The sequence below is a fragment of the Poromitra crassiceps genome (assembly GCF_964638095.1).
Source record: "Poromitra crassiceps genome assembly, chromosome: 1".
NCBI lineage: Eukaryota > Metazoa > Chordata > Actinopteri > Beryciformes > Melamphaidae > Poromitra > Poromitra crassiceps.
The window spans coordinates 109290031-109302376 of record NC_139623.1 but is presented as its reverse complement, the minus strand read 5'-3'; positions in this window follow the sequence as shown (position 1 = coordinate 109302376).

The following is a 12346-nucleotide window of genomic DNA, read 5'->3' as shown; positions in this document are numbered from 1 at the left end:
ATGGCAACTCAATAACCCATGGCCATGGGTTATTGGAGTGGGTTACTGGATTTATACAATGGCTGTGAACCAATCAGATTGCTTGATTTGAGAGAGCCGTTTTATAACAATAAATAAACAGATTGATAAAACATAAACAACATGCATAATGAGTGAAGTACAGTAATCCATTTTCAGAGAAGGGATTTTAGACTGAACATTTTTAACACGTTCACTGCCGTCAACGAGTTGACTCGTCAAAAAAAATCCAACGGTTGACTGCCGTTGGCGAGTTGACTCGTCAAAAAAAAAAAAAAAAGATTTGACGGTGGGACGTTGATCTAACCCTTTTACATCTCCTATAAAAATATGGGAGCCACCGAACGTGTACAACCCATTCCACCGACCCACTAAGTGGCGACAGTGCTCTCCAGACTATTGAAAGCCGGGCCAAAACTGCAGGGAAAAGCGTGAGGAAGCCATTCTCATACTGTAGGCGAAAACGCTTTCGCGCTGGAGCACAACGGTGGCGCACAACGGTGGGGGGTTCCAAAAATAGACTGGGTGGAACACACTTTGAAACACGCAGCATAAAGCCCAGAATCGCAAAAGCTTCATCAAAGCTCTCAACCGAAACCCCAAGAAACGAGCGAGCCCATCCAGACTCGCCCGACGAGGCAGCACAGACAACAGAAACTCGCTTGTGACACGCCCGCTGCAGCCACGGAGGGAGGAGGAGAACACACACGGAGGGAGGAGTTTGAAGGAGAGGGGGGTTTCCTGCTGTTATGGAGGAAATTACTGTTCAAAACTATTGTTTAGATGTCTGACGTCTTACTGATGCCAAAAATAAATGGTTAAAGTGACTGTTCTATCGAATTTCACAAAAAGGCATTTTTCTCACCTTTCATTTTCAGACGCTGAAACCATGCTGTATTCAACTGCTAATGCCTACATAACTACTAACTCTACAAACTAACTCTTTTAGACAGAGAAAGCACACATTCTATTAGTTCTTTTGAGATATTTTGTGTTCACAAAATCCTAACAGAAAAGAATCCTCGGCTCTTGAAAGATGAGCCAGAATCCTCAAAAAAAAAACTTGGCAGAAGCTACCTACAGTAAAAAAAAAAAACTGTTGGCAATGAATGTGTTAATTATACTCCTGATACTGTATGTCATCTTGCTAGCCTTCTCATTCCTCACAAACTAAATCAGGGGGTTCCCAAACTTTTCAGACCAAGTACCACTATGTACCAAATTTCCAAAGGACTTTGGTGTGTTATTTTAGCCACCTTCCTGACAAGCTAGCATGACATGGTTGATACCAATTGATGTCTTAGGTCTTCTAGTTTTATATGATACCAGAACCTTCACTGTGGCTTTAAAACTGAGCCCGCTACACCCTTTGAAAGCAAATTCTAAAAATTGTGATATTTCCCGAATATCACAATTTCCGAAAGTCGGCCCAGGCCTACTCCTCAGGGTTAATGTGCATCCTTAATAAGAATGCGAAGTGTCTGTGTGTGAGTGAGCGATGCCATTTTACGTGCGATTGGGCTGAATCTTTCAGGAAGTATAAAGACCACCACTGAGGGTGTAACGGCGTTCTGTTGGTGGTAATTGCAGCAACCCATGTTAAGGGTTTGCCCAGGGGTGGATTCAAACTGTCGACCTTCGGCTTGCGAGGCGGACACGCTAACCACTGGACCTTGGTGGAGCTGGTCAACGTGCCTTTATACTGGGGGAGTGAGTTTAAACAACCTCCTTGCTACCACTCGGGACTCACGAGGACTCACATTCATTCGGTTACACGGGTGACTAACATTGCCAGATTTTTTTATTATTAGGTAATTAGGGGCGATTAATTGTCCTAATTACCTAATGATTGCCCAATTACCTAATGATGTACGATGTCACTCGAGCAATGATGACATCACTAATTCTATACATATTGTGATATCATTAGTGATGAGAGGCCGTCTCGCAGCTTGGGAGGTGGGCGTGCAGGCACGAGGGCCGAGAGGTCTGGGAATACGGAGGTCGAATAGGAGAGCGAGGCGGCCGGAGGGAGGAACATTGAGGAGGAGCCGGAGCCCAGAGTCTGGAATTTCTCTAATATTCTGTGAGAGGCAGCAATGTGCCCGCAAGGCATCCAGTCTGCCGGAAAGCCATTAGAAGAAGAAGAATTTGAGTCGCGGAGGCTTTGGTGACCACTGTGTTCCAGACCGGGGGGGTGGGGGTGTCTAACTCCCAGGTAGTCTCGCTGGCCAGCCTCCCCTCCCTACCGTGAGAGGAGTCTGGCGCGACGGAAACAGGCAACTGGGATAAGCCCTCCCCTGCTCTACAGCTGCTCCGCATTGGAGCGACTGTTTCAGTGGCTCTACAAACTCTGTCCGACCATGTCAATCAGAGCGGCTTCCGCTCCCTCCTCCCTGTGTGTCGCTGTAAATAGTGCCCTGCCGCCTCAGCGAAAACAACAATGCTAACTAGCTAGCAAGCTAACGGCAGAAACATACACGCTAGCTCGTTGCTACATGCTGAAAACGGCAAGTTGAATTGTTGGAAACTATTTTCCAAGGGCACTGCCGCTAAGCGGCGCCCATCGCAATCCCACTATAGAGACCTGCGGCGCCAGACTCCTCTCACGGTAGGGAGGGGAGGCTGGCCAGCGAGACTAACTCCCAGGGGTCCACTAGTATGTAAAAACTGTTGTCTGTAAAAAATCAAAATCAAAATGCAATGCTCTGGCAGAGCATTGCTCCAGGTGGAGCCAATTAACCAAATAAATAAATAAACTGAGTGTTAACAAGTGTTTCCTCTTCAGGGAGAACCAGGAAATATTGGAGAAACAGGTGCAACTGGACCTCCAGGGCGAGGCATACCTGGGGCCAAAGTAAGCACATGTAGCACGGAGCAAAGGTGTTGCAGCCATCTGCAGCAGGCTAAGGTTCCTTCATTCATCTGGTTGTGGTTTTGACAGGGAGATCCAGGTCCAAAAGGTCCAGCTGGACCTGTGGGAGAACCAGGAACAGGCCTAACTGGACCCAAGGTGAGTTTACTGTCCTGCCAGTGGGAGCGTGTTTATGTCCCCTCAACCCTATGTTCCCTCAACCCTACTGTATGTCCCCTCAGCCCTATGTCGCCTCAACCCTATGTCCCCTCAGCCCTATGTCGCCTCAACCCTATGTTCCCTCAACCCTATGTTCCCTCAACCCTATGTTCCCTCAACCCTATGTTCCCTCAACCCTATGTCCCCTCAGCCCTATGTCCCCTCAACCCTATGTTCCCTCAACCCTATATTCCCTCAACCCTATATTCCCTCAACCCTATGTCCCCTCAGCCCTATGTTCCCTCAACCCTATGTTCCCTCAGCCCTATGTTCCCTCAACCCTATATTCCCTCAACCCTATGTTCCCTCAACCCTATGTTCCCTCAACCCTATGTTCCATCAACCCTATGTTCCCTCAGCCCTATATTCCCTCAACCCTATGTTCTCTCAACCCTATGTTCTCAACCTTATGTCTCCTCAACCCTATGTTCCCTCAGTCCAATGTTCCCTCAACCCTAGGTTCCCACAGCCCTATGTTCTCAACCTTATGTCCCCTCAACCCTATGTTCCCTCAACCCTATTTTCCCTCAACCCTATTTTCCCTCAACCCTATGTTCCCTCAACCCTATGTTCCCTCAACCCTATGTTCCCTCAGCCCTATGTTCCCACAGCCCTATGTTCTCAACCGTATGTCCCCTCAACCCTATGTTCCCTCAACCCTATTTTCCCTCAACCCTATGTTCCCTCAACCCTATGTTCCCTCAACCCTATTTTCCCTCAACCATATGTTCCCTCAACCAAATGTTCCCTCAGCCCTATGTCCCCCAGCCCTATGTTCCCTCAACCCTATGTTCCCTCAGCCCTATGTTCCCACAGCCCTATGTCCCCTCAACCCTATGTCCCCTCAACCCTATATTCCCTCAACCCTATGTTCCCACAGCCCTATGTCCTCTCAGCCCTATGTCCCCCAGCCCTATGTTCCCTCAACCCTATATTCCCTCAGCCCTATGTTCCCACAGCCCTATGTCCCCTCAACCCTATGTCCCCTCAACCCTATATTCCCTCAACCCTATGTTCCCACAGCCCTATGTCCTCTCAACCCTATGTCCCCTCAACCCTATATTCCCTCATCCCTATGTTCCCACACCCCTATGTCCCCTCAACCCTATGTTCCCACACCCCTATGTCCCCTCAACCCTATGTTCGCTCAGCCCTATGGCCCCTCAACCCTATTTTCCCTCAACCCTATGTTCCCTCAGCCCTATGTTCCCTCAACCCTATGTTCCCTCAGCCCTGTTTCCTCAACCCTATGTTCCCTCAGATCAGTACCTAACACAATATTTATTTTCCCAGAATGGTGAAGGCCTACTCTGCCTACTCTGCCTCTGATTGGCTTACCCTGATATTTTACCCTAACTTTCAGTCAATTATGTCATGTTATCATTCCTTATGCCTAAACCTAACCAATCATCACTCCCCATGCCTAAACCTAACCCAATCAGAGGCAGAGTAGCGCAGGTCATGTCTTTGCCATCTTGGGACCTAACCCTACATTCTAACCCTGATGCTGAGGGAACATAGGGCCTCATTTGAAGAAAAAAACATTCATGAGGGAACATATAGGGCTGAGGGAACATAGGGCCTCATTTGAAAAACATTCATGAGGGAACATAGATAGGCCCTATCTATGTTCCCTCATGAATGTGTCGCCTTAGCCGCTAAGGCGACATAGGGCCACATTTGAAAAACATTCATAGGGAACATAGGGCTGAGGGAACTAAATTCATAGAGCTGAGGGAACATAGGGATGCTGCCCCCCTGCTGCCTCAGCTTTAGCTTCCACATAACTGACAGAGAGAAGTGCTGACACAGCACTGTGTGTTGTGGTTTGCAGGGTGACAGAGGGACACCAGGGCCTGCTGGGCGTCCTGGGCTGAAAGGAGAAGGACATCCTGGTCCTCCCGTGAGTATCAACCTGCTGCTTTACAGCCCCATCATCACTTTACACCAGGGGTGTCCAAACTTTTTTGAATGGGGTGGAGGGCCACATATAGTATATTTTGAGACACATGCTGAGGGCCACTTAAAGTCGGTCCACGGGCCGCAATTGACCTCCGGGCCGGACTTTGGACATGACTGCTTTACACTCACGCAACTAGGGATGTACAAAGGTAAAAAAAAAAAGAAATCAACATCCACAACACAGCTTACGGTAATTTAAATATAGACCTTTCTGGAGACTGATTAGTTCACTGATCATTTAGACAACCGACTGACTAGTTGATTTCTGTACTGTGGAATGTGGATATGCTTCTTGGCTTCTTCATAATGAAAACACACGACCACGTGTTGTATGTGTGTTTTTTTTTTTAATTTATGAAAAAAGGCAGAAATGTAAAAGGTCTTTCTGGTGTTTCTTCCTTTTTGCATGTTGAACAGACCTGCAGCGTCGGTCTAGTTTAACATTTTTGTGTGACAACATATTTTAAGAAGAAATTATGAAACTTTAGTAGGGCACATTTAAAACAGCTTTACACAGCCTTAATAAAATAGGTGGGATTAGGCAACTTTCACAAAGATAAGATGATAAGAGAGATAAGAGATAAGTTGGCTGAATCTAAGAGGTTAAAAAATGTCAGAAACCATACTCAATATTATTGACTGATGTTATATGAATCTCAACAGAAAAAACAATCAAACAAACAATAAGCCTAGTCAAATAGTCAACTGTTGACTGTAATAACCACACTTGTCTGTGTGTCGTCCCTCCTGCTAACCTCAGGGACCTTTCGGACCTCCGGGCCTGTCAGGAGAGACCGGACCAGAGGGCATCGGCTTACCTGGACCCAAGGTAACATTTACACAGGAAACCATAGACTGTAACAAAGATGGATGTAGTGAGTGTGACGTCGTCACCCATTGATTTCTGGAGTCCCGCTTTGAAGCCTCGGGTTTGGCATTTTAGCAGCTGCCATCTTGGTTTTTTGGAGCCAGAGGTAACATATTTGTAGCCGAATTTGGACGAGAGGGGTTTCCCACAGAGCTGCAGCGCCACCTGCTATTGGTCCATGATCGGTGAGCTGGACAGGCGACCTGTCATTCACAGCCAAAATGGTTTCTTTTTTATCTTCTATTTTACTCTAAACGGAGTTATATAAAAATTCACCACATTTCAGTTGTCATGAATGGTGAAATTAGCCATACAGAGCTTCTTCTTTTAACCAGGTTGGAAACATGTTTAATTCTGCTGTAAAGTTGGCCATTTTAACATAATAAGGGTGAATGGGAAATGAATCCCCTTTGGAGCCAGCCTCAAGTGGCCATTCGAGGAACTGCACTAAAAGAACAACATGGTGCCTTTTTGTGAGATTGAATTTCAGGCACATGCTAACGCTCATTACCACACTCACATAATTATTTCATTTTGCATTAGGGATACTCTCTAATTAAATTTTCTTTTGACATTTTTGGACTTTCTTGTTTTCTGCCATGTAGTGTTCTGTTGCAGAATGGTCTAGTCAGGGGCGTTTCTAAGTCCTGAAGACATTGGGGGCTTTAGCCAGGTAACCCGACGGGGAGGGGGGGTAAGGAGGGAGGGGTCTCCCCTCCCCCCCAATTCAAAAATTTTGGTTTTTCCAATCCGTAAATACCCATGTTGTGATTCATTTGAGATGAATACAGAAGAACAAGATTAGTGGGTCTCAAAGTGAGGTCCAGGGACCACCAGAGGTCCTTGATAGGGTTCTGGCGGGAGTCCACTTAGCAAATTCATGAATTGATAAATGTCAGCATTAGCCTCTTTCACTTACTGTACAAGAAGTTCTCACCACCTCCCCTCCTCATCCTCTGGTCTGGTCTCCTCAACTCTGCTCTCCTCTCCTCTGCTGTGGTCTGGTGTCCTCTGTTTTGCTCTGCTCCACTCCCCTCAGGCTGAGATGAGAAAAAAACAAACAGAAAATATCAGTAGGCTATGCAGGACCAAATTATCAGTTACTATTGTCATAGTGTGTCATTACATAATGTTTCTGCTTCACTCCTCACCACCTCCTCTCCACACCAGCTCATCATCTCACTATGAAATTATTCAAACAAATGACATGCACCAACATGCACAGCATCACAGTAGCTACAACTATGAAATGATCTTATGTTATTTAGTTGTTTAGTTGTGAAGATATTTTCTGAGATAAATGGGCCTTGATGCTCAAGGCCCATTTATCTCAGAAAATATCTTCCCACAGAATATTATTAACCATACAAGCTACAACGCTAGCATCAGCATGAAGCCACAGCCATCCACTCCAATGTCTATAGAAGCTAACGTTAGCATGACTGTCACAATAACAATGCCTTCACTTCACAGTTAACAAAACCACACATCACTGCTTCATTAAACCATTACAACAAACAATACCTTGTTCCCAATTCCAGCTAGGCGCTTTTGATTAGATAAAGAACCGTAGGTTGAAGAGCGACATGTGTTTTGCGACCGTCTGTTTAACTTTTTCATGTCAATTCACTTCCGGCCGGTGAGCACACCTTACGTCAAGTAGCGTAGATATAACATCACTACGTCCGCTCTAAGTTTCAAAATAAAAGTACCATATGATACAAAAACGGCACCATCAGAATTTAGGTTTACAGGAAGCGTGTACCTTAATAAAATACCTTCACAGGAGTTACTGGGGGGGTTCGTACACTCTGACTGAGTTGGTTTCTTCCATGATGCGTCATCATGGGAAAAACCAACTCGACGGGGGAAAGAGGGGGATTTCGCTGCAAGCACTGACTTGAGAGGCTGTTCATAACCTCCGGGGCTAGGAAAGAAACATCCGGGGCTCTAGACCCGGAAGCCCAGGGCTGACGACGCCACTGGCTAGTCATGATTCAGTTATTTGATTAAATTCAGTTGTCTTTGCTTCTCATCTTGACTTTTTGCTTTGTTCATTTGTGTGTTTCTATCTTTGGTTTGTTTTGAGGCTAAATGTTTCTCTGAGCCCCTCAAAGTTTTTTTTTTCCACCTGCCCTATTTAATCCAATCTAAGGTGTTATTATTGTGTTCACAATAATCTCTCATGGATATTGACTTGATAATTGTTTTCTGCTCCAGGGAGACAGAGGCTTGCCTGGACCTACTGGATCTGTCGGGCTGCCAGGAATTGGGCACGTCGGTCCAAAGGTATCCATCCTGTTTGAAATAATGACAAACCTGCAATTGTTGAAAACACATTGTATTGCATATCATTGGGGGCAGAGTATGTAATCCTTACAATGAAGTAAGAACAGTTGGTGTCCAGATAGATAAGTATATTTTTCTCTTGCAGGGTTCAGTTGGGCCGATAGGTCATCCTGGTCCACAGGGACTACCTGGAGAGGGCATTCAAGGACAAAAGGTACTGCTGGCAGACCCAAACCCAGACGTCACTTATCATGCTTGTTTACTCTTCAGTGTGCTCATTTCTTACTGAAAATGTCTTCTGAGGAGGCAGATTGATTGAAGGATTGAGGATGCCACTTCGCCTGTTTTTATCTGTACCCAAGTAGGTCAAGCAATTTGGTCCTTCTGTGATTGGTCAGGAATGTCCTAGTTCCTTCTGTGATTGGTCAGGAATGTCCTAGTTTCTTCTGTGATTGGTCAGGAATGTCCTAGGCGAAGGACTGAAATATCATCGGCAACATAAAATGCATCACTTTCTGTGGACCAGAGGATTTCCCCAAGCTCCCAGACAGGACTACAGCTGTTTAGAGCAGCAAATGTGGAAGCTTTCACCAGCTGGATATAGGTTGAATCACTGCTATATCAGTTGGTGATAGATGGTTAGTTGCTTGGACGTTACAGTAAAGTGGGTTGGGTGAGAGCAGATAGGCCTATAGAGAGAGCAGGTATACTGGGCTATCGTTTCATTATATTGAATGAGACTGCTATACGACTCGTTTTCCTCCCAACAGCTTCATCTAGTTTTCTGTTCCTCTGTGACACGCTCTGTGCTCCATGTTTCCAGGGGGAGTCTGGGTATCAGGGGATCCAGGGCCCCAAAGGTCCTCCAGGAGAGGGTCTACAGGGAGACAAGGTGATGTGAACCTGCTGCACCACAGCACCATTAGTCTCTTAAGCCAGTCTATCTCTTCCCAAATATTCAAATGCTCCATAGAGTCTGTACTTCAGCCATTAAAATTCGCCCAGAGGAAGTTGTCATCTTCCAAAGGGAAAAAACACACACTTCAGACCGGAAGGAAGTTCTATGGTATTCAACAAATCACGAGTTTCTCCAATCACCTGCTTCGATTTTGTTTACATTTGTCATGAATCATGACACGTGAACAAAACCGAAGCAGTTGATTGGCGAAATGAGCAGATGTCCCGCCTTAACATCCGTTTTGACAAACTTTCCCCTCCAGGAAGTATAGATGGGTAGGTGGGAGCTACAGCACCATCAGCAGATTCATCATGGAATATGAAGAGACACTAAATCTTACAAAGATAGCAAGAGTTGGCTGTTATATTGGTACCACAGATTGGATCCTTGATATTTTAGAGGTGCTGATGATGAATTTCAGGTTTCAAGTTTTGCTCTTTTGTCAAAGTGGATAGACATGAACACTTCAGTGTTGACAGATGAAATCCAAATTTTAAGCAAAGCCTTGCTTTCCTCTTGCAGGGGGACCGAGGGTTCAGAGGTGACCAAGGCAAAAAGGGAAACAACGGAGATCCTGGTGACCCAGGAGCTGCCGGACCGCTGGTACTGGATGTATTTCTGTGTCAGACTAGTCATTCCATAATGATCGTTCATATGTGAATATCTGATGCAGCAATAACTCCTCTCTTGAATCACAGGGTAGAGTGGGAGACAAAGGAGAGCCTGGACTTACAGTAAGTGCTGTGTATTACTCATTGACTTCTCACTCATTGAACTAGATCATTAAACAGAACTTAAATTAAACGTTAAATCTGTGACCAACCAATTCTAAGAGTATCATACCTGCTATCTTTCACAGAGGGAAGAAATCATCAAAATAGTGAGATCAATATGTAGTAAGTGCTCAATCAGTTATGACAATTGATACTAAATGGCTTTTGTAAGAGAATCAGTGATGTTGAATTTTGACTTTAAACTGTTTGAGTCATTGGGTACATGACTACCTTTACCCCAAATTTGTGTTTGGTGATGAACTATCCATCTATATTGATCTATCCCTTACCTTTCTCTCTGATGCCTGTCCACAGGTTGTGGCGTGAAGTGTCGTGAAAGCCCCTTGGAGCTGGTGTTTGTGATTGACAGCTCGGAGAGCGTGGGGCCCGACAACTTCAACGTGATCAAAGACTTTGTGAACGGCCTGATCGACCGCGCCTCGGTCAGCAGGGAGACCACGCGGGTGGGCGTGGTCCTCTACAGCCACATCAACATGGTGGTGGTGGGCCTGGGACAGGAGGCCACCCGCGACCAGATCAAAACCGCCGTGCGCTCCATGACCTACCTAGGGGAGGGCACGTTCACCGGCAGCGCCATCCAGCAGGCCAACCAGGTCAAGTTTATTTGTATAGCCCTAATTCACAAGCATGTGTCAGAGGACTTTACGGAGAGAATGTGTCTAGTTAGGTCTAGCTAAGCACAATCAATAAATGGAATTGAACAACTTATATAAAGCTTATAAAAAAAACAAGCACAGCAAGATAAGAGAAGGAGAGAGAGAGCAGAGAGAGGAGAGAGAAGAGAGTGAAGAGAGGGAGAAGAGAGAACAGAACAAGAAGACAGGAGAGGGAGAAAGGGGAAGAGAGAAAGACAGTGGAGAGAGAGAAGACAGTGGAGAGAGAGAGAAGAGAGGGAGAAGACAGTGGAGAGAGAGAGAGAAGAGAGGGAGAAGACAGTGGAGAGAGAGAGAGAAGAGAGGGAGAAGACAGTGGAGAGAGAGAGAGAAGAGAGGGAGAAGACAGTGGAGAGAGAGAGAGAAGAGAGGGAGAAGACAGTGGAGAGAGAGAGAAGAGAGGGAGAAGACAGTGGAGAGAGAGAGAGAAGAGAGGGAGAAGACAGTGGAGAGAGAGAGAGAAGAGAGGGAGAAGACAGTGGAGAGAGAGAGAAGAGAGGGAGAAGACAGTGGAGAGAGAGAGAAGAGAGGGAGAAGACAGTGGAGAGAGAGAGAGAAGAGAGGGAGAAGACAGTGGAGAGAGAGAGAGAAGAGAGGGAGAAGACAGTGGAGAGAGAGAGAAGAGAGGGAGAAGACAGTGGAGAGAGAGATAAGAGAGTAGAGAGAGAATGAAAACAGGGGAGAAGACAGAGATAGAGAACAGAACAAGAAGACAGAGACACTCTAACCTACCCTAAACTTAAACTTAACCTTAACCTGAACTACCTACAGTGGCAGCAAATAATCTAGCTCATCTCCAGCCGAACCTGCCCTAGCCTAACCTAGCCTAACCTAACCTGCCCTAGCCTAACCTAACCTGCCCTAGCCTAACCTAGCCTAACCTAGCCTAACCTAGCCTAACCTAACCTGCCCTAGCCTAACCTAGCGGCATCCCTCAGGTGTTCATGGCGGCGCGGCCGGGCGTGAGGAAGGTGGCCATCATCATCACAGACGGCCAAGCCGACCAGAGGGACTCTGTGAGTCTGGAGCGGGCGGTGAGGGAGGCGCATGGCAGCAGCATCCAGATGTTTGTGGTCGGAGTGGTGAACCAGAGCGACCCGCTGTACGAGGAGTTCAGCAAGGAGCTCCACTTCATGGCCTCCGCCCCGGACGGGGAACACGTGTACCTGATCGACGACTTCAAAGCGCTTCCAGGTGAGCTGCGTGCATGATCATATAATGTGCTTATTAAAGGTCCCAGTGTTTTGGGGGCACCGCGGCACAGTGGTAGTGCTGTCGCCTAACAGCTAGAAGGTCCTAGGCTCGATTCCCACCTGGGACGCTGTGAGCGCTGAAGGAGTGCGTGCCCGTCCGCATGTCCTCGAGTGCCCACCGCCCAGGTTTGGTCGTCAAAAGGGCCTTTCTGTGTGGAGTTTGCATGTTCTCCCCGTGCCCCCTGGGGGTTTCCTTCATATCAAATACATTAAAATGAGCACTAATGGGGGATAAAAATGTGATTAAAAAAAATCGGGGGGAAATTTTTGAAAGAAAAAAAAAAAAAAGGCCCAGTGTTTCGTTTTATATCTTGGGGTCCATTAAAAGCTGGTGTCATGTACCTAAAACACTCTCAATCCCCGACTCCCCTCACTGCTCTCTACAGAGCAACAGGGAACACACACACTCACTCACACACACCTTCACACACACACGCACGCACACGCACACACACACACACACACACACACACACACA